The sequence below is a fragment of the Pistacia vera genome, unplaced genomic scaffold, assembly GCF_008641045.1.
Source record: "Pistacia vera cultivar Batoury unplaced genomic scaffold, PisVer_v2 Contig539, whole genome shotgun sequence".
NCBI lineage: Eukaryota > Viridiplantae > Streptophyta > Magnoliopsida > Sapindales > Anacardiaceae > Pistacia > Pistacia vera.
The window spans coordinates 1487923-1514961 of record NW_022196378.1 but is presented as its reverse complement, the minus strand read 5'-3'; the positions used below and the strand labels follow the sequence as shown (position 1 = coordinate 1514961).

At 36.6% G+C, this 27039-nt stretch overlaps 1 non-coding gene across 1 annotated transcript; it reads left to right on the top strand.

Moving 5' to 3' along the window:
* The first annotated feature begins 21200 nt into the window (after positions 1 to 21200).
* On the top strand, positions 21201 to 21307 carry LOC116107550. The gene has a single exon (XR_004124481.1). It is a non-coding gene; the product is annotated as a small nucleolar RNA R71 (small nucleolar RNA).
* The last annotated feature ends 5732 nt before the right edge of the window (positions 21308 to 27039 follow it).

Below are 27039 nucleotides of genomic sequence, written 5' to 3'. Positions count from 1 at the left end.
TCATTACCTGTAAAAAGAAAAATACTGCAATAATAAATTTCAAATTATCTTTGTTGATTGTATATACCTACATATTTACAACACATGGACACTAATGAAAAGCACATAACAATCATCTACAAATTGTTATATATATTGCAAATTTAAAAAGTAATACATACAGCATTTAAGTATTAAATTGTTAAAATAATCAAGACCATTACATTACCTTTACCAGCAAATATATTGTAGCTACGTAGAACAATTTTTATCTTGCTCTATAGATATAATAAGACCAAACAATCAGGAAAAGAAAAAAATAGTTCTCTGTCTATCTAATATTGATTACATAAATATATTTGTATGTATACGAAGTACATTAATTACAATAATTCAATGTATGAATCACTAAACATTTAATTATTGCAATAGTACAACGTATCAATCACTTCATATTAACATAAATACTTTGAATGTTTTCTATTAATTTCACATAACAATAAAAATGAACCATTTTTGCAATAGTACAACGTATCAACCATTTCATATTCACATAAATCCCTTGAATGTTTTCTATTAACTTCACATAACAAAAATAATTAACACATACAATGTATACATTCACATTAAGAAGCATTAACTGAAAGCAAATCAAAGAGACCAGATACAATATATCAACCAATTAATATCCAATAATTAAAAAAAAAAAAAAAAAAACACATTACAATAACAGGAACAACATATAAATCGTTTGACATCCAAATAAATATTTATATGTCAATTAATTTAAAAAATATTGTGTTAACAATACTTCATTAATGACATAATTAAATTCATTACACAAATAAAACATTAAAGTATCAAATATGTAATTAATATACAGTCAATACAACAATTATCAGATGATATAGTTGAAAATTTAAGAATGTTTACAATTCCTGGGCTTAATCATATGCAATGTGAAGGATTTTGTACAATCATTAATCTAGGTTTAAGAGAAGAACATTGTAATCATAAATGAGGATTTAAGAAAACAACTGTCGAAGTTTTAAAAAGTAAAACATATAGATCAATAAATTGAATTTCAATTTGTTTGTGAACACAAATAAAAGAAAAAAATTGCTATATATAAATCACTGACATATTCTTCTGACAATATATACCTTTATTAAGTATAATAATATTGGAAAATTTGTGAAATCTGCAATTCAATAAAATGCCACCGTTTGGCTTCTTGCTATGTATTTAAAATAATTTTAGGGATTTAGGGTATTTGTTCTTGTTCTACGTATTGTGAATTCATTCAACGTCTTTAAAACCAATTCGCAAGTAAGTGAAGTTATTTCCTATTCCACTGGTTCTTAATATCATTTTTCTTCTTGACAATGTCTCTTTGAGAAATTAGTAGCACCCTTTCTGATGAAGAAGTTCTAAATTTTCAAAAAGAATACAATATCTTTGACAATTATGATTTATTGCCTTGTGATTTGCCTGAGTTTTTTATATTCACTATTCCTCCTTCTGGGTTTTTTTATCTTTTTTGAAATATTTTGCAATATAGCTTAGTTCCTCCATTCTCTCCATTTGTAGAAGAAGTGATGATGGCTTATAACATAGCACCGAGCCAGCTCCATCCAAATGGTTGGAAAATTGTTATGGTTTTGAAGTTATTTGCTTGATGAATACAATTGAACCAATGTTTTCTATTTTTAACTATATTTATGAAATTAAAAAGAGACCCAATAGTCCCTTTTACTTTATCGAGAGTAGGAAGGGTAAAATGTTGTTAACAGGTTTGAGCAATAAGTTGTGAGGGTGGAATGATAGGTACTTTTTATTAGGTTGTAAGAAAGGTTGGGGTGGATTACCTACTGAGTGGTCAAAATTCAAAAAGAGGGACAATGAAAGTGGCAGTAGTAAGGGAAATGAAATTGCAATCAAAAGATTGAAACTTCTTATTCAGCAATAGCAGACTTTTGACATCTATGATATGCTGAGCAAATACTCAGATTTTAATTCAAAAAGCGGTATTATGAATTTTAATATAATTGCATCTTATTTTTGTTAGAAATTTATTGTTTTTGATTTTGTTAATGAAAATTATAATTGTGAAAATAGGTCCAATTGCAACAACTACAGTAACAATCTCTCCAACCAAATTGATTGTTTTCGCACATCCTGCACCATCACATCTGAAAAATTATATTCACCAATTGAACCAAATGACGAAGATATAGAAGAAAGTCAACTATTAAAGAGAAGGAAGTGTGAGAACAACATCAAGGAAGTTAATATAGTTCCTAATTGTGGAAAGAATTTGAAGAATATACATGCAACAGATCTGGATAGACTTACACTGGATATAAAATATATCATTTGTTTCACTTTATTTTGATGATCATATAATTTTTTAAGTGTTTTTGTCTTGTTTTATTAACAAAATCTGTATAGTTTTCTCGAAATGAAGCGATGTTGGCGAGGGTCTCACAATATCATTGTTAAACTGCAGAAAAAGAAAAAAAAATCTAGACATTCAAAAGGAAAAACTTACAGCTAAAAACAACTATCTACATAACAAATATGCAGAAGTCATAATTGAATTAAAGGATCATGAGGAGATAGTTAAAGTTGCTGGACAAAATTGTGAAAAAAATTCATGAAGAAGTTTTTCTTCTTAAAAGACAGGGAAAAAAATTTGTCAATAATTGATCTGCGATACGAAGTGGAAAACAAAAATTCAATCGGTAAATCAATTACCTTTCTTTGCTTAGATCCAATTATAGATTATACCGTTTACATGTTTATAAACAAAAATATGTATTAAGTAAATCCATTCAAGGATTAGAATACTTACGTACGTTTGGAGGCTCCTTCGAATATCTCTGATTTCAGACAGGAACACTGTTTATGGTTAATATTCACCATCTACTATTCACCATATACTATTCATGTCATTTTTTGCCAATCGATCCAAAGTAGGATCGCACTCACGGAAGTCTACACGAAGATCTTCCACATAACCCTTGATTATTTTGCTAGAACAATCAAGGGCTTCAAGAATCAAGAAAGAAGAAAAAGAAAAGTTTTCTGATAGGCTATTCGCAAGTATACGAAATCGCGCAAGTAATAAAGCTCAAGTAAACGAGTGTCGAATCCCAAGGGAACTACCTACCGAGTACCAAACTAGTCTATTTTGTTACTATTTGATGAAACGGAATTTTAATAATGAATTTAATGAAAAAGAACACAAACTAAAAACTAAACAAAAGCAGAATTTTATTAATACTTTGGTAAACAGATCAATATAACCTCGGGCACAGATTTCACATCAATTTAATCCTATGCATTGACAATTATTGTTAACCTAATTAAGCTTATTCTAAAGGCCAAACTCCCTGATATTCCACTAACTTTCTCTCGAACAATTAGTGAATTAACCCTTAAGCAACAACCCAAAATATCTCTAAGTTGGATTTCAGACCTAAGAGATCATTAAGTTCTATGAATTTACCAGAGCCTTATAGATCGCGGTAACCTATCTCTAGCGTTCGCTCAATCTATGGTTTTATTACCTTAGACAAATCAGGTTTCATCTCTCGATCTCAACCCAACCCATGATATCATTCAACTCTCGGATCCTTAAGAATTGAAAGCATTACACACAATAATAAAACTTAGAATTAATGCTCAATAAGAATTAACAACAATAAAGTCAACGCATATTCATAAATTGGGCTACATCTTTAGCCCTAGAAAAGGGATTTAGTTCATAATTGCAGTAATAAAAGCAACCATTGTATTCAATAACATGAGTTCAAGAAAGAAAAATATAAAAACTTCTCTAATTGGCGAATGAGAACTGCAAGAATTTCAATCTCCAAAATAGTAGCCATTCTTTTTTTCCTTCTCTAATCTCCCATATAACAACTTAAAGACCCTTATTTATAGTGCTAGGGTTTGGAGGTTACTTAGGAAAGAATTAAATGCTTAACCCATTCAGATTCGGACTAGGAGAATGCAATAACCCAAACAGGCCCGTGACCCATTGCTGTGGCGATCGTTCTTTCTATCCAAAGAGTCCATGATCTCCAAAATTTGGTAAGGTCATCAACATGAACTTTTTAGCCCTCTGAATAAGCTTTCCAACGCCACATGAATCATCAAATTCCAATTACTACAGCTCAAGTTATGACAGAAACATCAAAGCATGCTCATCTTGAAGGATTTCCAGATTTTATGTTGTATCTTCGACGCATCACAACTTTTTCGTTACAACTCCGATTCTTGCACCGTTTGTTCCTACGCGTCATGAATTTCCTTACCATCATTATTTTTCCTTCAAATGTCGGTTTGAACCTGAAAATACTCAAAATACACCTGTGATCCCGTAAAAGGTATTTATGAAAGAATTAATTCAAATTCCACAATTTAAACACATTTTTCCATAAATAATCCAATTAAATCACTAAAAAAATATATACTTTCAAGCTCTTATCATTTTCTTCTTAGGAGAGAGAGAGATAGGGTGGCTAGGATTTTAATTGAATGAATAATTCTCTATTGTTTTAATTTTAAGTTGCACTTATATAGTGCAACAATTAAAACTCTATTCCACTTAGGAATAGCCATGGGCTCCAACCCTAGTTCACCCTTGCAAACAAACACACCCTTTATGATATTTTAATTAATTAATTATTATTATAATTAAAATCAATTAATATATAATAATATATTAACATTTAATTAATAATAATAATTCATTTAAATATATACAGAGATATATTTAAATATACTCTCACTAATTTAATTTTAATATTAAAATAAAATACAGGCAACAACCTCAGCAAATTTAATTGCACTGTGAAATTACCAAAATACTCTTTCGTCCTAAAAGATGAAAATACCCTTCTCACAAATTAATTCTTAAATTATCTTTTAAGTGTGTGACCTGTAGGCTCCTCATCATATCGACAGTGTGTAGTATCGCGATTAACACCAATTAATCGTCTCACTACACAAAAACTAAGATTGGCCCCTATCAAGGCATCATGGCCACCCGATAGATTCGGATTCAACGAAACCGTAGCCTGTCAATGATATGGATATTGTGCAATCAAATCCTTTCATCAACTGTTATCTCATCGAGACTGGGGAATAGAACTAGTGTCAACCTAAGATATCGTCGACATGTTTGTATTCAATTAATGGACCAATGATCAGAATAATAAATTGGATTGAGCATCAACTCAATCCCACTGTGGCCACAGATTTAGTGTCATTGCCATTTACTGAATTATCCAGTGAAATAACTTCTCCCATACCCAAGAGTGATGAATCCTTTGTCGATCCACCATAGTCTCGATACACTTCTCAATGTAGCCAATCACTACCGTACTGATAGTTCTGAATAGAACTACGTTAGGCTGGTGTCAAACTACACCAATTGGTGCACAAGGCGCTCCGGTGATCTCAAGTCTGAGGATCACATGCACCACCATCTGTTAAAGGATTTATTCCATAGACACTGGGGTTACCATCCATATGGAATCCTCTGGTAGGTCTGTCTAGTGAACTAGCCTCTAGCAAGCACTCATGCGTTGCACCAGGTTGTCGGCAAACAACCTTGACAAGTGAGATCAGTCACTGCCTTTCAATAGGGTCGTTCAAAAGTATGACAGCCTTACCGTATTATCTGTGTCCTTGTTCAGAATAATATAGGGGCTACGGACATTTCTAGAATAGCCACCATATGTGATCATAGGGTTCTCACTATCAAGATTTGAAACGTTTGATACCCTCATCACGATTCTACCATCCTAAGGACATATATCATTACATATAATATGATTTACTTGATATAGTAGAATATGCATTTTATTGATAAATAAACATTTATTACAGAGTCAATTTTACAATAATTGATTGGCTCTAAGGCACCTACTCTAACTGTTAGAACATGGATCTATTATTAATGTTTTAGTCCTTGAAGGGTAAATCTGTAATTTCAGTTAGATTAAGGATAAATCTATAATTTTAGTCTGACTAACCTGTTGACTTGTTGACTGGGGTCAGTTTGTATTTTAACAAACTTTGTAACAAAATTCATTAATAAGAATTTTTCACACACAGATATTCAAACTTTTTCTCTCATTTTCTCACATTTTCTCGCACTTTCTCGGCACTTTTCTTAGTTGCTTTTCTTTTGATTTCAAGCTCTCATTTGGTATCAGAGCATGCATTATTCAACTGAGTAAACTGATTATTACAACTTGAATTGAACATATTCGAAATAGAAGCTAAAACAGACTTATTATTCGAAGTAACACTATCAGACTTAGTAAACTTATTAGACAAAGAAACATCAGGCTTATTGGCAAGCTTGGAATTAAAAGAGACAGCCAAGCTTGGAGAGGAGTGAAGAGATGAATGAGCTGGAACCTAAAGATGATACATACCAGCCTTAAGTACCCCTTGAAGCAGAATTGTCCTGGAGGTTATGTCCTTAACCACACAATAGTTAGTATAAAACTCAACAAACACAGAATTATCCCTAGACACACTAAGCAAGTTTTTGGTAATAGTAGGTACACATAACACATTCCTAAGGTGTAAAGGTTGAAAGGTAGTAGGTAAAACAGTTGAGCTAATATGAGAAATAGATAATAACTCAACATTACCAACTTGAAGCTGCTCACCACCAGTGTAGTTGGAACTTGCTGTCAACTATGCAAAATCTGAGGTCACATGGTCCGTAGCTCCAGAATCCATGTACCACGCAGCATCCTGAACAGTAGATGGTGTAGCTATATAGTTGATTGCTGCAGAAGTAGGCAAATAAGGCTGTGATTGTGTTATGAAGGCCTAGTTCTGCCCACCTGTAGGACTTGTACTTAATGGAGAACCAACATTAGGAGTGGGTGTATGTGACACTATGGTGTGTTGAGGGAATGGATTTCTGGAGGGTTGTACAGAAGTTCCAAGATTAACATTCTATGAGCAAGTATGATGAGCTGCGGGTGAGTAGTTGTTTTGGCTGAACTCATGTGATCTAGAGAAACCAACAATATTAGCAGGACCAAGGTTATGTGTGAAGTTACGAGAACTATTTGTAAAACCAGGAGAGGAAGAATGTTGTCTTGTAAAGTGAACATCAAACCTATGGTAACAATTTAGTGCAAGATGCCTAGTTTTTCCACAAACTTAGCAAACAAATCTGTTTCTTCCTTCAGTCCTACCTCTACCTCTACCACCAAAATAACCATTTTGAAACTGTTGACTATAATATGAATTCTGAGCATATTCGGGTGTAGACATGGTTTGTTTTTGAGTAGGTAGGGTATATGGTGGAAGGAAATTATGAAGCTGATCACTTTGAGGTAGGGTATTGTACTGAAGTTTTCCAACAAGGTTTTAAGCATCCTGAGGTAATTGGGATTTCTTATTACTGGTGTCTATAGCAAGATTGGCAATATTAGCTGAGACTCCATGGAACTCATTATGGACAACTGAATTCAGGGCAAAATTTGCCTTTTCCAATCTTAGCTCAAATTTTTGCATGATGATTTGAGCTTCTTGAATAGAGATTGGTTCTAGTCTAGACTCTAATCTAGAGGTTATATTGACTACAACAACATCATAATCTGAATCTAGACCATCTAATATATAATTCAGTAGTTCCTCATATGTAACATTAACCCCACTAGCAGTCAGATTCTAAGCAAATCCTTTCATCTTAAGAAAATAGGCATGCATGCTAAGGCTATCCTTCTTAGTGTTCTGTAACAAACTTTTAACATGTAATGTTTTGGCTCTAGATGTAGTAAGAAATTCCTTTTCTAGTGTTATCTAGATTTCAATAACATGTTGACATTTAGCAATTACTGTAAACAATGATTTTGAAATCGACGACAGCAACCAACTAACTAGAAGTTTATCAGTTTTCTTCCACAAAGTATACTCAAGATTAGGTTTCTTGATTACCTCAGAGTTTGAAAGTTTTGATTGAACTCTAATGAAAGGAGCTGGGCAAGAAACCAAACCAGTGAGATACTCCTCAAGATCGTACAAGCCGACAGTAAAGATTATCTGAGACTTCCAGAACCTGTGATTATCTCTCGTCAGCTTGGGTGAGATAATTGGAAGCATGGATGATGAAAAACCAAAGGAATTGCTGGGATTAGTTGAGCTAGTGGAAGGTTTTGAGTTTGGGTTTGTTTCAGATTTGTCAAAGGAAGAAGCAAAAGAAGTTTGATCGGCCATTATTGACGTTTGTCAATGGCTCTGATACCAAATGAGAGCTTGAAATCAAAAGAAAAGCAACTAAGAAAAGTTTTGAGTTTTGAGAGCTGCTGACTGGTGTTGCTGACTGGTGCTATTATGCTACAACATGAGTTGGACAATCTGTTTTTTTTTTGGGGGGGGGGGGGGGGACTGCAGAATGAATGTTCCTAATTGTTCTGATTGGTGAATAAGTAAAATTGAACTGAAGTTGCTGATTGTTTTGGTTTGCTGAATAAATAAAATTGGGCTGTTGATCATTGCGGCTAGAGAGTTTGTTGCTATTATGTTGCAGAATGAGAGTTGTTGATTGTTCTGGTTTGCTGAATAAATAAAATTAGGCTGTTGGTCATTGTGGCTAGATTTTTTTATTGTGAATGGTAGCTGAGTTTGGTATGGAGATTGAGTTTACAAGGGAATGTCAGAATATGATGTTTGGTAGTGCATTTAAGGATTCAGTGGAGGTTCTGTTTACAAGGGAATGTTAGAACATGGATCTATTATTGATTTTTAGTCCTTGAAGGATAAATATGTAATTTTAGTTAGATTAAGGATAAATCTGTAATTTTAGTCTGACTAACCTATTGACTTGTTGACTGGGGTCAGTTTGCATTTTAACAAACTTTGTAATAGAACTCATTAATAAGAATTTTTCACACACATATATTCAAACTTTTTCTCTCGTTTTCTCACATTTTCTCGCACTTTCTCGGCACTTTTCTTAGTTGCTTTTCTTTTGATTTCAAGCTCTCATTCTAACAATCTCCCACTTGCACTATAACAAATCATTCATGTATTTAATACCGAATAACCTTAAGTGTTTTTCATGCTTCTATTGTGACAGAGGCTTCGTTAATGGATCGTCGAGATTGTCATCAGTATGCACTTTACTGATCTGTACATCTTTCCTCTCAACCATTTCTCTGATGAGATGAAAACGTCTGAGTATGTGTTTGGAATTCTGGTGAGACAGTGGTTCCTTTGCTTGAGCAATTGCTCTATTGTTGTCACAATAGACATCTATCGGATCAACAATCATGGAAACCACACCAAGTTCGGTGACAAACTTCTTAATCCACACTGCCTCCTTGGCCTCATCAAATAATACATATACTCAACCTCTATTGTAGAGTCCGCTACAGTGCTTTGCTTAGAGCTCTTCCAACTCACTACACCCCTATTGAGACAAAATACAAACCCTGATTGCGATCGATAATCATCTTTATCCGTTTGGAAACTAGCATCACTATATCCTCTTATAGTGAGCTCATCTTCCCCTCCATAAACAAAGAACATGTCCTTAGTCCTCTTCAGGTACTTAAGGATGTTCTTGAAAGCTATCCAGTGATGCTCACCTGGATCTGATTGATATCTACTACAAGTGCTTAACGCACATGAGACATAAATCCAAGTACATAACATGGCATACATGATGGATCCAATTGCTGACGCATATGGGATCCTCTTCATTCTATCTCTCTCATCATGTGTTTTAGGACACATATCCTTAGAGCGATAGACACCATCTGACATCAGAAGAAATCCCTTCTTGGATTCTTCCATACTGAATGTCTTCAATACCTTGTCAATGTATGTACTCTGACTTAGGCCAAGCAACCTACATGATCTATCTCGGTAGATCTTAATTCCGAGGATGTAGGCTACTTCTCCTAAGTCTTTCATGGAGAAGCACTTGGATAACCAAGTCTTTACTGACTGCAAGTTCGATATATCATTCCCGATCAAAAGTATGTCATCGACATACAACACTAGGAATGCCACTACGCTCCCACTCACTTTCTTGTAAACACAAAGCTCATCTTCGTTCTTGATAAGATCGAATTCTTTTACGGCTTCATCAAAATGAATGTTCTAGCTCCTTGAAGCTTCCTGGAGTCCATAAATAGATCTCTGCAACTTGCATACCTTTTTAGCTTGCCCATAAAGAACAAAACCATCAGGTTGTGTCATATACACATCCTTTTCAAGGTTTCCGTTCAGGAAAGTCGTTTTGACATCCATTTGCCAAATCTCATAATCATGATATGCAGCAATCGCAAGCATAATTCGGATGGATTTAATCATGGAAACCGACAAAAAGGTTTCCTCATAGTCAATACCATGAATTTGTTTGAAGCATTTGGCAACAAGTCATGCTTTATAAGTGTGCACCTTGCCATCCATCTCAGTCTTCTTCTCAAAGACCCATTTACACCTTATGGATTTTACCCTTTCATGTGGTTCCACCAGAGACCATACTTGGTTCTGGTACATGGAGTCTATCTCAGATTTCATGGCTTCAAGCCATTTAACAGAATCTAGATCCGATATAACATCTTTGTAGGTTCTGGGTTCATCGTCTTGGTAGACAAGTACGTCACCATGTTGAGTCACGAGATAACCGTATCTCTTAAGCTCATGGCGTACTCTCCTAGATCTACGTAGCTCTTGTGCTACTTGAGGTGGTTCACTTTGATCCACAAGTTGTGGAGTAACCTCTTCCTGATGTTCAACCACTGCTTATGGCACATCTTCCCGTCCTTCATCTAGTATATCTTGTGGCTCTAGAACTTCATCAAGTTCTACTTTTCTCCCACTAGTACTTCTTAGAAAAAATTTCTTTTCTAGGAAGACACCAATACGAGCAATAAAAATTTTGCACTCTTCTGGATGGTAGAAATAGCATCCTTTAGTCTCTATAAGATACTCCACAAATATACATTTGTAAGATTTTGCGCCCAGCATGTTTGAAGTCAATTTCTTGACATAAGCTTCGCAACCCCAAATCCTTAAATAAGACAAATTGGGCTTTCGCCCATTCCATAGTTCAAATGGAATCTTGTCTACAGACTTTGACGGAACATGGTTCAAAATGTGAGTCGTAGTCTCTACGGCATAACCCCAGAATGATGCAGGTAAATTGATGTGTTGTTACTACAACATGCAATGTAACAAGTGCACTTGTCGCACAAAGTAATAAAGTGATGAGTGAGTATCATTCCCACAAGGATTGGTTGCTAAACACCAATTTTCCTATTTGTTTTCAAGTTGGAGAAACCGAAAGTGTTTGGATTTATGGGAGAATCTAAACCTAAACTAAAAGAAAAATCTACTATGTAATTCAAGAACTAATTAATGAAAGCAAGATTAAAGCAAGAGTAATATCAAGTGAAGCAAACGGTTAAGGTTTTGACTTTATTCGGACTCTATGGATTAATTCTACAAATTATGCTACTTCTACACTCACATGCACGAATGGTAAATCAAATTCCCTAAGTTGTAAAACATACCTTCTCAGGCTATGAATTCCAACTATTTCCTATTAAGCTTCCGCACCCAACAAATTGAAGATTAATAGATCTAAGTTCATTAAGCTAATGGAATCCTAGATTGATTTCACTGATTCTCAAACCTATCTCTAGCGTTCAATACAGCAATGGTGATTACCCAAGAAGCTCAACACGATTCATTTCTCAATCTCATCATGTTTAACAAATAAAATCAATAAAAATCAGAATAATCACACAATCCATGCAATAGAATGTAAAAGCAACAATAATCTATTTATTAACTATAGAATCTGAATTACATCAAAACCCTAACCCAAAGTGAGTTAGTTCATAACGAAATTAACACAAATTGCAAGAAAAACAGTAAATACAGTAGTCAACATGTTGAAACAAAGAGAAAAGAGTAAAGATCTCCCCTAATTGATGAATCCACAAGGTTAAATCTCAAATCTTCTCTTCCTTTCTCCCAAAATGTCAAAGCTGCTCTAAACCCAGATGAACCCCTCTCAAAGTGGCAAGGTTTTTCTTAAATAGTCCACCCAAAAACCTAAAAACTTTCCTAAAATAAAACTGTGCGTTTTGAAGAAAACTAAAAATCACAGACTTCGCCGCGGCGAAGAATAAACTTCACCGCGGCAAAGAATTCGCGAGGGTTTATCGTCGCGGCGAAGAAAGAACTTTGCCACGGCGAACCTTGCTGAACAATTCTAAAATTATAGAATTGCCCTCCACTTGCTTCCTTGCTTGAATCTTCGATCTTCGATGCTTTCTAATGGGAACAAGCTTCATAGTGCTTCAAATCCACTTTAGAACTTCTCCGAATTTTGAGATTTGCTCGCTTCTGGGTCCAGGAACTCGATTCTCCTCATTATTTGCTCAAAGTGCACATTTTGGCCTGAAACATAAAACATGTGAAATTAAGTTGCAATTCAGGCAAAACGACATAAGAAGTATCCAAAATCCAGCCAAAATGCCAAAATAAAACAGCATAATCCTCGGATTATCAAATACCTCCAAACTAAAGACATGCTCGTCCCCGAGCATCAGGTACAAAACACAACAAAAAGAAAAACACCAAATAAACAAAAACACAAAACAAAAAAATTAAAAATGAAATGAGAAAACTTAAAATCAAAAATCACACACAAAGAACTGCCTAGAATTTATACAAGTCTCAAAAATTATTGAAAAATTATTACTGGAAAATGCTCAACACTCCAAGAAGTTATAAGTTGCATTGACTATCTTTCTCTATTGGTCCCCTGAGTAGGTGATCCCCACTTCAGTCCACATCCCAACTTCCTAGATTATTTTATGCAGAAATGCAAAGTTTATCAAATGGTGGCCGACTCCATAAGCCTAAATATCAAACTACTCTCCACTAATGAGGATTAGACATCACTAAGGATCAAAAGGTCTTTACAGGCTTGTAACATTAGGCTCGGTTAGTGGGCTCTAAAGAAAAGGAAAAGATAAACAAAGTAAGAGAACTTGGTTTCTTTTAAGCAAACACTAAGAACTATATCAACGTCTACTTTCTTTCTCAACCATCGCTCAAGGTGTCAACCATTTTATAACCCTCAAACATGTGCACTTCTTATTTTTGCTTCTAAAATGCAACTCTCAAATTCTATAATTTTTTTTTTTAAAAAAAAGCAACAATAAACTTATTGAGGTTAATTACCCCTTCATTCTTCTTGCCCTTCTCACGACCCCCAAACTAATCTTGTAGTTCATTAACATCTCACACAACTCTCCAAGCTCTTTGTGTTTGCATTAGGTTCAAAATTCTCTTAAGGGTTGTGAAACGTGTTTAGGGTGAAGGGTTTTATTGGTTGTTCAAGAAAACAAATTAGGACAACGATCATTTCATAAGGCACAAATGGGTGCCTAAGGATAAATTTTCATGGTCAACTGGAAAGGCTCAAACATTTCTAAAAACTGCCTAAATCATTTCCTTAATAATGTTTATTCCTAGAATTTCGCCTCAAACACTTCTCAACTAGGTTCTAAAGTCCACCAACATTATCAAGACTTCACCTAGCCACATAAAATGAATCTAAGCATGCTGAAATAATGAAAATGGTGGTTGAACCACTCAACAAACCTCAAGCTAAATCAAGTCAACAAACCTAAACTTGAAGCAATGCTTAACATTTTTCAACAATAAAATCCCAACAATCCTATTCTCGTCATAGACTTATGCAATTCATCATTGGCGCAATCAAGTCAACAAACCTAAACTTGAAGCAATGCTTAACATTTTTCAACAATAAAATCCCAACAATCCTATTCTCATCATAGACTTATGCAATTCATCATTGGCGCAACAAAACAAAACATAAAAACACTAAACACAAATCAATTTTTTTTTTTTTTGAAATTTTCCTACCCCCAAACCAAAAATGTCATTGTCCCCAATGTCACATTATGCACAAATTAAGAATAGAAAAATAGAGTTGAAAAAGGTACGAGATAGTTCCCTGATTAATCCGTGAAATCAGAGTTTCGTTCAACAGCATGCACACCCGTTCCTTAGCTTTCTCATCACCCTAGTCTGTAAAACAATTGAAATTCTGTGGTGTCCACTGTGTTAGAAAATTTCACTGACTAATATGAAATTATTACAACCTAATCTCGCCTTTACAACTACTAGGAAGTTCAAACAAAAATTAACAATCTAAAACAAAAAGAAAATTAGGTTCAATGTACAAAATAAAAGACAATGACAATTAAAACAAAAAATAAACTACAAAACAGGTGCTCAGGTTTCATCCTTCGGCTTCCTCCTCTCCTTCGGTGTCGTCATCTTCTGTTTCAGAGCCCATCCATTCCTCGGAATCCCAGTCTTCCCATTTGAAACTCGAAGTATCAATGTCTAGCTTGGTGTAGCAGCTGTGTTGCATATCATACAGCATCCGGGTCTGCTCTGCTAGCCAACCTTGACGTCATTCCATCCATTTCATCTTAACCAAAATCTATTGCAGCAGCTCCTTTGTTGTGGATGTGGAACTGGATGATGTGGCAGTGCCTTCTGTGGTTCTCTGTCATTTTGTTTTGGATCTGGGTCCTTCATTGGGTGGACACTCAAGATGCTTGTTAAAGTACTGGGACAGAATAGATAAGTGGATCATCATCAGCCCTCTTGACTCCCGCTCGAGTGCACAGCTCTGTGATGAGATGTGGGAAAGGGAAGCTCCCTCGCCCTGGTTTGGCTGCATTCTGTATTCTCGTCATGATAATTTTCCCTACATCCATTTTCTTTCCGGTGGAAATGGAATAAAGCAATAATGCCTTCTCAAAAGTCATTGTACTATAATGCGTCTCCGGCATCATCCTCGCACACACAAAGTACTGCCATAACCTAGCCATAGGTATCAAATTAGTTCCCTTAATGCTCTTCCTCCCCTTCTTCGAAATCTCCCAAGGGGTATCCGACTTTGCTATTACCTTAAGAATCTCATCCTCCTTAAACTGTCGCTTCTTAAATTGCAGATACTCATCACAGTCAATTGGAGGTAGTTCATAGAAATCATTGATCACCTTTTCATTGATTGGCACATCAATACCCCTCACAAATACATGCCTAGGATTACACTCAGGAAAGTTGGCATAAAACTCTCTCACTATTGGTTCTATGGCCAAATGTTCAGGGTCACTCATGAATTTGTCCCACTTTCTCCCTCGACTCCACTCTGTTGCATGGACAGTGGTCAATCCACGCTCGGCAATAAACCCCTTATCTTTTCTTTTGATTGCACCTTCATAACGTTGTTGAGCCTTGTCACTAACAAACCTATTGTCTACTTGTTTCCCTTTTCCCTTACCCTTGGAAGCTATTTTGATCGACATGTTCGGTTTTCACTGTGAATATCCAAATGTACCCCCAAACTACCGATTCAACCAGACAATTCAACGCTAAGTACCCTTACTACTTACCACAATCTCTCCTGCAAAAACACCAAGTTTTGAAATATTGCACCTAGACCCCCAAACTCACAATTCTTCCAAACTCAACAAAACACTCCTAAATTGAAAACCCAACTCCTTCAACACAATACAAAGCCAAATCTACACTCCTTTAATCAATATCAAATCACAAATTTCACCAAAAATCCATAACTCAACACATTCAAACAATAGTTCAAACTTAAAGCACTACAATCAAAATTAAGCAATTTAGAAGTGGGAGAACTCGAAATCTTACCAAACCCAAGATGATTGCACCACCAATTTCACCAATCTCGGTCCAAATCTCAAGATCCCCAATTTTTGAAAACCAAGGGTTTCCAAAAATTTCTTCAAATTTTCGCAACAATCTTTGTTAAAATGAGTTGTTTTAGTGTTTGTGGGGGTTAAGGAGTGAGGTATAGGGATGGGAATTCACTGGAGAAGCTCTAGATTGAGGATGGAAGTGTTTGGCTCTTGGATGCGTTTTGAAGTTTTTCGTGAAGAATGAAGAGTCGCGTGGGTTTTTTACATAAAACAGTTTTCGCCACGGCAAAGTTCTTAATACCCAGCCGATGTTGCGGCGAAAATTTCCAGAGAAAACGTCGCCGCGGCGAAAATTCCTTAGCACAATTCCGCAATACCTTCTATGCCGCGGCAAAAAATTCCAGAGAAAACAACGCCCCGATGAAGAACTTGTTTCGCTGCGGTGAGGTTTGGACTTTTCGACTTCTATTTTGTGCAAAATGTTCATCGCCGCGGTGAAAACTAGAAATTCCCTTTTTCGCCTTAATTTTATAATTCACCTGAAACACCCAAAAACACATAAAATTTCAATTATTCTAAACCAGAAAACAACTAAACAAATTCAAAAGCAATACACAAACAAATGAAAATGAAAACACTTGGGTTGCCTCCCACGAAGCGCTTGTTTATAGTCGGAAGCTCGACTTTCTCAAGTCCTCATGTCGCGATGTCAAGTTGGATGGGAATTGACTTGCAACTCATCACCCCATCAATGTATGGCTTCAATCTCTGTCCATTGACCTTAAATGTACCATTTTCTTCATGTGACACCTCCACTGCCCCATACGGGTAAACTCTTGTAACTATGAAAGGTCCGGACCATCTAGACTTAAGTTTTCCAGGGAAGAGCCTAAGTCTAGAATTATACAACAAAACTTTCTAACCCACTTCAAAGTTCTTCTTCCTGGTTTGCTTGTCATGCCACTTCTTGGTCTTTTCCTTGTAAATCCGAGCATTCTCATATGATTCATGATGGAACTCATCGAGTTCATTCAAATTCAGCATCCTTTCCTTCCCAGCAGCTCATAAATCCATGTTTAGCTGTTTGACTGCCCAATATGCCTTATGCTCGAGTTCCACCGGCAAGTGACATGCCTTCCTATATACTAACCTAAATGGAGACATACCAATTGGAGTTTTAAATGCAGTGCGGTATGCCCATAACGCATCATCTAATTTTCGTGACCAATCCTTCCTAGATGCATTAACTGTCTTCTCTAAAATCCTTTAAGTTCTCTGTTCGACTTGCCCGTTAGTCTGGGGATGGTATGGTGTAGCCACTCTATGTTTCACTCCATATTTTCTCAACAGTGCATCTAATTGCCTATTGCAAAAATGAGACCCCACATCACTGATGATTGCCCGTGGTACCCCAAATCTTGAGAAAATGTTTTTTCTCACAAAGTTAACCACCACCCTGGCATCATTGGATGGCAATGCAACTGCTTCCACCCATTTCGAAACATAATCCACCGCTACCAAAATGTACACATTTCCAAAAGAATTTGGGAAAGGACCCATGAAGTCAATTCCCTGCACATCAAATAGCTCAACAACTAGGATATTGATCAATGGCATCTCATCTCTCTTCGAAATATTTCCACTCTGTTGACATTCGATCACATTCCTAAACTACCCGGAAGGCATCCTTGAATAGGGTTGGCCAATAAAATCCAGATTGAAGGACCTTGGCTACTGCCATAGTTCCTCCAAAATGACCACCCACTTCCCTCTCATGGCAATGTCATAGAATACTCTCCATCTCCTCTTCCGGGACACACCTACGTATCATTTGATTAGCACAGTGTCTATACAGAAATGGCTCTTCCCAGAAATAATACTTCAAGTTTGAGAAAAACTTCCTCTTTTGTTGGAATGTCATGCCAATTGGGAGCACTCTCGATGACAAGTAGTTTGCAATATCTGCATACCAAGGTGCTTCCTCAATTCTCATCAATTTCTCATCCGGGAAGGTTTTCTTGATTTGGGTTTCCTCTTCACTTCCCTGGGTTGGTCATTAAATCCTTGAAAAATGATCTGCCACGATATTTTCTAACCCCTTTTTATTCGAATCTCCAACTCAAACTCTTGTAGTAATAGGATCCATCTTATCAGCCGAGGTTTCGCTTTTTGCTTTGCCAATAGGTGTTTGAATGCCACATGATCTGTGTAGACTATCACCTTTGCACCTGGCAAATAAGAAGAAAATTTATCAAATGCAAAAACCACGGCTAACAACTCTTTTTCAGTAGTTGTGTAATTCAACTGTGCATCAGTGAGTTTCTTGCTAGCATACTAAATTACATGCAACACTTTGTTCTTTCTTTGTCCTAAAACTACTCCTAGTGCAAAATCACTAGCATCACACATCAATTCAAATAGTAGTCCCCAATCGGGAACTGCAATAATAGGTGCAGACACTAACAATTTCTTAAGAGTTTGAAAAGCATGCATGCATTCATCATTAAAATCAAAAGGAACATCCTTAATCAGTAAATTGCAAAGGGATTTAGAGATTTTAGAGAAATCCTTGATAAACCATCAATAGAACCCTGCATGCCTCAAGAAACTCCGAATTGTCTTAACATTTGCAAGTGCTGGCAGCTTCTCAATCACTTCTGTTTTCGCTCGATCCACTTCTATGCCATCTTTTGAAATTCTGTGATCGAGCACTATTCCAGTTGAGCACCAAATTCGTCTCTTGATATTGCTGTAAAACAAATGAAAGATTAGATAAACAATTGTCAAAAGAAGAACTAAAAACAGAGAAGTCATCCATGAAGACTTCTATAAACCACTCCACCATGTCACCAAAGATTAACATCATGCATCGCTGAAATGTGGCCGGTGCATTGCACAACCCGAAAGGCATCCTTTTGTATGCAAAGGTGCCATAGGGATAAGTGAATGTCGTCTTCTCTTGATCTTCAGGAGCAATGGCGATCTGATTATATCGTGAAAAACCATCCAAGAAACAATAGTAAGCATGCCCTGCCAATCTAGTTGATCGATGAAAGGAAGTGGGAAATGATCCTTCCTTGTTGCTTCATTCAATTTTCGGTAGTCAATGCACACTCTCCAACCCATGACTGTCCTAGTTGGTATCAATTCATTGCTTTCATTCTTTATCACTGTGATACCTCCTTTCTTTGGAACCACTTGCCTCAGGCTCACCCATGGACTATTAGAAATATGATAAATTATGCTCGCATCTAGAAGTTTCACCACTTCCTTCATCGAAGGATTCAATCTCTGTTGTGGTTGTACCCTAGGCTTGACATCATCTTCCATGAGTATCTTATGCATACAAAATGATGGAGAGATGCCTCTAATGTCCAAAATATTCCATCCAATGGCTGATCTATGTTCCCTTAAAACCTGAATTAACCGCTCTTCTTCCACTTTACCTAACCTTGAATTGATAATCACTGGGAAGGTTTCTGCTTCACCAAGATACAAATATTTGAGGTGGAAGGTAAAGGCTTCAGCTGAAGTTTTGGAGGCTCTTCAGTTCTTGCCTTTTCCTTCTCTTTCTCAATATCAAACTCTTCAAATTCTGAATCTTGGCTTGCATTTATCGGCTCAAGTGCTTCCAAAAATCTAGCACACTCATTCTTCACTGGTTCATCTACCTCTATTGTTTTTTATTGGGCAATACATGCTTCTAGAGGTAGTTGAGGGGTGTTCTCTTCAATAGCCTCTGCTATTAGTTTATCCACCAAATCTACACTAAAACATGAATCCGACTCTGATGGAAATTTCATGGCTTCAAAAACATTGAACGTGACTGTTTCATCTTGAACCCTTAGCAGCAACTTTCCCTCTTGCACATCAATGAGAGCTCTTCCAGTGGCCAAAAATGGTCACCCCAAGATGAGAGGCATTTCCTTGTCCTCTGCCATGTCCAACACAACAAAGTCCGCCGGAAAGATAACTTTGTCCACCTTTACCAACACATCTTCAACTATGCCCCTCAGATGCTTGATGGATCTATCTGCAGGCTGTAAAGATATGGTTGTGGGTTTCACTTCACCAATCCCTAATCTCCTGAAAACAGAAAAAGGCATTAGGTTTATGCTTGCACCTAAATCACATAAAACTCTATCAAAAGTAATGTCTCCTATAACACAAGGAATAGTAAAACTCCCTGGATCTTTGAGTTTCGGGGGCAACTTCTTCTGTAGAATGGCGTTGCACTCCTCCATGAGCATCACTGTTTCTTTATCTTCTAACTTCCTTTTGTTTGATAAAATCTCCTTGAGAAATTTTACGTCGCTCGACATCTTTTGTAATGCGTCTGTAAAAGGAATGTTAATATGCAGTTTTTTAAATATTTCAATGAATTTGGTAAACTGCTTATCCTAATTTTTCTTCTTTAGTCTCTAAGGAAAAGACACAAGAGGGGTGTGATGTGCCAACTCTGGTGGTATCTCAGGAAATGGCAATTTCTCTTTCTTTTGCCTTTACCTCTCTTCCCGTTTTTGTTCATCTTCCCTAAGACTAGTTGGTTTCTCTTCAACAATTATCTCTTCGTCAACTTCCTCATCGAAGTCTTCCTTTTCTTTTGGTGGGCTTCCTTCTTTCCCTAATTGTTCCACCTCTTCCAAGACTGTTCCACTCCGTAGTGTTATTGCATTTGCTTGTTCCCATGGGTTTGTCATTGTGTTACTTGGTAGGGAACCCTATGGTCTCTCATTGAGCTTATCGACCAATTGGCCCACCTATACCTCTAAGTTCCGAATGGATGCCCCTTGGTTTCTGAAATTTGTCCTCGTCTCATTCATGAAACCTATGGTCTTTTACATAAACTTTCCAAACATATCCTCCAGTTTTGTCAATCTTTGCTCTCCTGGTTGATTGTTCACCCCTGCTTGGTTGTTTGGCATCATTCTTTTGTTCCATCGATTATTCTATTGATTCTGATTGCCCCAACACAGGTTCAGATGATTTCTCCAACTAGGATTATATGTGTTGGAGTACGGATTGTTCGGTTGCCTCTAATTTCCTACCAAGTAGTTAAGATGTTCTGATGATGAAGACGCTGAAGTAAACATGTTCCCCACTTGACATTCACTGCTCACATGATTACTTGCACATAAATCACAAGTTAGTTGAGGTGCTTGAATAGAATTTACTTGCATACTTCCCAACTATTTCTGAAGTGCTGTAAGTTGGGCTGAAATAGCCGTGTATGCATCAACTTCATGAAGACCCATAGATTTCTTCGACTGTATCCTCTCATTAGGTCTTTGATAGTTGTTACTTGCCAAAATCTCAAGCAACTCATGAGCTTCTTTAGGTGTCTTATTTTGCAATGCTCCTCCCAATACTGCATCCACCATTGTTTGCACATTAACCATCAATCCATTATAAAACGTGTGGACTTGCATCCAAACTGGCAAACCATGGTGTGGACACCTTCTCAGTAGTTCCTTGTATCTTTCCCACGCCTCATATAATGATTCAGACTCTTCCTGTAGAAACGATGTGATATCATTTCTCATCTTCGCAAATCTTGCTGGGGGAAAGAATTTAGTCAGGAACTTTTGTGCTAATTCATTCCAGGTTGTCATCGTCCCTGGTGGTAATGCCATTAACCATCCCTTTGCTTTATCCCTCAATGAGAAAGGGAAAAATCTCAATCTGATGGCGTCATCTGACACTCCATTTGACTTGAAGGTATCGCAAATCTCCAAAAAGTTTGCAATGTGCAAATTTGGATCTTCCTTCAAATCTCCCTTAAACTGTACTAACTACTGGATCATCTGGATGATTGCCGGCTTTATTTCAAAAGTATTGGCTTATAATGCTGGTCTAGTTATACTTGACCTATTGACATCAACCGTGGGAACTGAGAATTCCGTCAATGTTCTATTTTCTGCCATCTCAACAGCTATGGCCTCTCATTCTCTTCTCTCTCTGTTAAGTCTTTTTGTGGTTCTTTCAATCTCTGGATCTAAAGGAACCACTGGCTGACGTCTTGCTCTTCACATAAACTACACAGAACAAGAGAAAACGTGAGATCACTAGCTAATAGAAAAGAACAACAAAAATTAACTAATAAACAATTAAAACAAAAATAAAACTCCAATCTAGCTAACTCAAGAAAATTTCAATGTTAACACAAAAATCAATCCCCGACAACGGCACCAAAAACTTGATGCGTTGTTACTACACCATGCAATATAGCAAGTGCACTAGTCACACAAAGTAATAAAGTGATGAGTGCGTATCATTCCCACGAGGATTGGTTGCTAAGCACTGATTTTCATATTTGTTTTCAAGTTGGAGAAACCGAAAGTGTTTGGATTTATGGGAGAATCTAAAGCTAAACTGAAAGCAAAATCTACTACGTAATTCAAGAACTAATTAATGAAAGCAATATTAAAGCAAGAGTAATATCAAGTAAAGCAAACGGTTAGGGTTTTGACCTTATTCGGACTCTATAGATTAATTCTACAAATTATGCTACTTCTACACTCACATGCACGGATGGTAAATCAAATTCCCTAAGTTGTAAAACATATCAAATTCCCTAAGTTGTAAAACATACCTTCTCAGTCTATGAATTCCTACTTTTCCCTATTAAGCTTCCGCACCCAACAAATTAAAGATTAATAGATCTAAGTTCATTAAGCTAATGGAATCCTAGATTGATTTCATTGATTCTCAAACCTATCTCTAGCGTTCAATACAACAATGGTGATTACCCAAGAAGCTCAACACGATTCATTCCTCAATCTCATCATGTTCAACAAATAAAATCAATAAAAATCAGAATAATCACATAATCCATGCAATAGAATGTAAAAGCAACAATAATCTATTTATTAACCATAGAAATCTGAATTACATCAAAACCCTAACCCAAAGTGAGTTAGTTCATAATGAAATTAACACAAATCGCAAGAAAAATAGTAAATACAGCAGTCAACATGTTGAAACAAAGAGAAAAGAGTAAAGATCTCCCCTAATTGATGAATCCACAAGGTTAAATCTCAAATCTTCTCTTCCTTTCTCCCAAAATGTCAAAGCTGCTCTAAAGCTAGACGAACCCCTCTCAAAATGGCAAGGTTTTTCTTAAATAGTCCGCCCAAAAACCTAAAAACTTTCCTAAAATAAAACTGTGCATTTTGAAGAAAACTAAAAATCGCTACGGCAACGAATTCCCAAGGGTTTATCGTCGCGGCGAAGAAAGAACTTCGCTGAGGTGAACCTTGCTGAACAGTTTTGAAATTACAAAATTGCCCTCCACTTGCTTCCTTGCTTGAATCTTCTATCTTCGATGCTTTCCAATGGGAACAAGCTTCATAATGCTTCAAATACTATTCAGAACTTCTTCTAATTCTGAGATTCGCTCGCTTCTAGGTCCAAGAACTCAATTCTGCTCATTATTTGCTCAAAGTGCACGTTTTGGCCTGAAACATAAAACATGTGAAATTAAGTTGCAATTCAGGCAAAACGACATAAGAAGTATCCAAAATCCGGCCAAAAAGCCTAAATAAAGCAGTATAATCCTCGGATTATCATAAATCCTTGAAACTTATCATGGACCTAACCATGTCAAGGAAGGTCTTATTCCTCCTTTCAGACACTGCATTGTGTTACGGTGTATACAGAGGGGTGAGTTGTGATACTATCCCACATTCCTTCAGGTATTCAGAAAACCCTGAGCTTAAGTATTCACCTCCTTGATCTGACCAAAGAGCTTTAATACTTTTGCCCAACATATTTTGTACTTCATTCCTGAATTCTCTGAACTTATCAAAAACTTCATATTTATGTCTCATGAGGTAGACATAACCATATCTACTAAAATCATCAATAAATGTGATGAAGTAGGAATATCCACCTCTGGCTTCAACTGTTAGTGGACCACATACATCACTATGGATGATGCCTAACAATTTAGTAGCCCTTTCACTTTGTCCTGTGAAAGGTGACTTGGTCATCTTGCCTAAAAGACATGACTCGCATACCTCAAATGACTAGAAGTCAAAAGGGTCCAAAACTTCATCCCTTTGAACTTTTGCAATGCGGGTCTGATTAACATGACCCAATCTACAATGCCAGAGGTATGTATGGTTTTGTTCGCTATGTTTAGCTTTCTTAGTTTCAACGTCGAGAATATCCTTATTGTTCAAATCAAGAACATATAATCCGTTATATAACCTTGCAGTTCCAAATAGAATACCATTTAAACTAAAGGACAACAATCCATCAGAAATCTCAAAACGATATCCTATATTATCTAAAGCGGATACTGAAATAATGTTTCTAGAAATCACAGGTACAAAATAATAGTCTTTAAGTTCTAATAATAGGCCCGAAGGCAAAGAAAAACAATAAGTCCCTACAACTAATGCAGCCACATGTGCTCCATTTCCAACTCATAGGTCCACTTCTCCCTTGGCGAGCAATCTACTCTACCTTAGTCCTTGCACATCAGTACAAATGTGAGTACCACATCCTGTGTCAATGACCCAAGATGTTGAAAGAGAGAAGTTAATCTCAATCATAAACATACCTGAAGTCGAAGCATCTGACTTCTTCTTATTTGCAAGGAAAGCCTTGCAGTGCTTCCTTTAGTGGCTAGGCTTGCCACAATAGAAGCAAACTACCTTCCCATCTTCCCTAACGCCACCCAAAGGCTTGAGAGCATCCTGTCCTTTAGGCTTGAGCTGGGGATTGGCCTTGGCCTTTCCCTTGCCCTTACCCTTTCCTTTACTGGCAGCTACCAGTAAAACAGGCTTGGACTTCTTCAAGTCTTGCTCTGCAGTCCTTAGCATGTTCAAAAGCTCCGACAGGATTTTCACCATAGTGTTCATATTGAAGTTTATTATGAACGGTGCATAAGAGTCATGCAATGATTGCAGAATTAAATCCACTTGTAATTCTGCATGCAACTCAAACCCCAAAGTCTCAAGCCTCTCCATGTGCTCGATCATTTTAAGCACATGAGGGCTAACTTGGGCTCCCTCGGTCAAGCGACTTCCAAACAGTGTTTTTCACACCTTGTACCTCTCATGTTAAGCATTCCCTTCGTAAATCTCCTTGAGGTGTAGAATGATGACAATAGAGTCCATATTCTCATGCTGCTTTTGCAGCACTGGTGTCATCGATGCTAACATCAAGCATTGAGCACTATCAGCATCATCAAGGAACTTTTGATAAGTATCCTTTACTTCCTGAGTGACATCAGGATTAGGCTCAGCCATGTATGGCTTATCAAGGATATACAATTTCTTTTCGGACTTAAGTATAATCCGAAGATTATGATACCAGTCCGAGAAATTGGATCCATCTAACCTATTTTCTTTCTTGATTATCGGTATCAGGTTCATAATGCTCATTTTAAGTGAATCTACAATTCAAAAAAGTAAAGCCAATATAATATTTATTATTTCTTAATATGGTCTTTTATTAAAAACTACTCCCACTATTTTTCCTCAAGCCAATAGCCCTCACTATTAACTCAGGAAAGCTTATTGGCTTTCCTAGTGGATTGAGATCCCATCTAGCCCATTTCAAACCTTTGCTAGGGCAAACAAACCAAAATGGGTTGATTAGGTAGGCCAACAAACTTAATCCACACTAGTTGATAGCTCCTACTACCAACCTCAAATGTAAAGTAAGCCAACAAGCCAATCACACAATCCAACGGCCTAGCCATCGTCCTCAAGTGTGATTCTCAATATCAGTAAAGTGGACACTACATGTCGCCACGTACACTCAACATGTGTACTTCTCTACTATGCCTATGACATGTTTATCAACCTTTGCTATGGCGAACAAGCAAAACTGTCATTTTAAGTCGACCTATTATCATTAAAGAAAACTTCAATGAATTTTAACCTTCCACTGGTAGAAGTGTACCCTTCACTGTGGCGAACAAGGTTCCAACAAACAGTGGTTTGATTAAAACCATGGTGATGGAAGGCATACGTGACTTATTATACCTTACTTGAGGTTTTTATTTAATGTCTCACCAGATTATTATCTTTGTTAGAAGGTCATTGTTTGGCATGTTATTGAACATTCAACCTTAGCGTGCATTCTAAACAAAATAAAACGTGTCGGTACATGTCAACTAAAACCGATTTCCTCGAGCCTAGAGGAATTGGTGGGTCGACCTAGGGTTTAAAATAAATCTTGGATCTTCAAGTTATTCCTCTTCATAGCTCATTCGTTTCTTTTTCACGATCATTACAACTACTTTTATAATAAAAAAAAAACCTATTTTAATTTACATCAATAAAATAGAAACCTACGTTACATACGAGGAGAGTGAGATGAGGAGAAGAAATACATGGAGATTTAAGAGAGAGAGGCAGGACACACAGGTCTTATTTTTTTTATAAAAATTACAAACAAACCCAATAAACAATAAACAATAGGTCTAAGGCTCATGTACCGGGCACCATGCAATTATAAAACAAGAACATTACATACATTCAAAAACAATCAATTTTTGAATTGGGTGGGTTGAATTATCAAGTTACCACCTTAAACGTGCAGAATGAATATTGGCTTTAAAGGTTAAAAAACTACAATTTAGCCCCTGTACAAAAAATGGAAAGCAAAAACGGAACAGTAGGTTTCTTGCCGCGGCAAAGAAATTCTTCTCCCCAATGAAGTTCATGCACATATGGTCGCTGCGGCGAAGTTTTATTTTGCCACGGCGACCATGAACTTCTAGAAAACACAAATCGTTCCAGATAGTTTTATGTCGCGATGAAGTTTTATTTTGTTGTGGCTAGATCTACTTTTCAGGAATTTCGCCGCGACAAAGTGTTATTTCGCCGCGACTAATGCCGTAAAACAGTGAATTAGGCACAGTAACGTCTTTTGCAACTTTTCACATAATGACACGAATCCAAATCAAATTGAATGCTTAAACATTCGACCAGGATGTTAGAGTAGGTGCCCTAGAGCCAATCAATTATTGTAGAATTGACTCCTTGTAATAATGTTCATTGATCAATAAAAGGCATTTTATACTATATCGCGTAAATCATCATTGTACGTATTGATATATGTTCTTAGAATGGTAGAACCGTGATGAGGGTATCAAGTGTTTCGAATCTTGATAGTGAGAACCCTTTGAGCACATATGGTGGCCATTCTAGAAATGTCCCTAGCCCTAGTATTATTCTGAAGTAAGGGCACAGATAATATGATAAGGCTATCATAATGTTGAACGACCCTGTCAAAAGGCAATGACTGATCTCATTTGTCA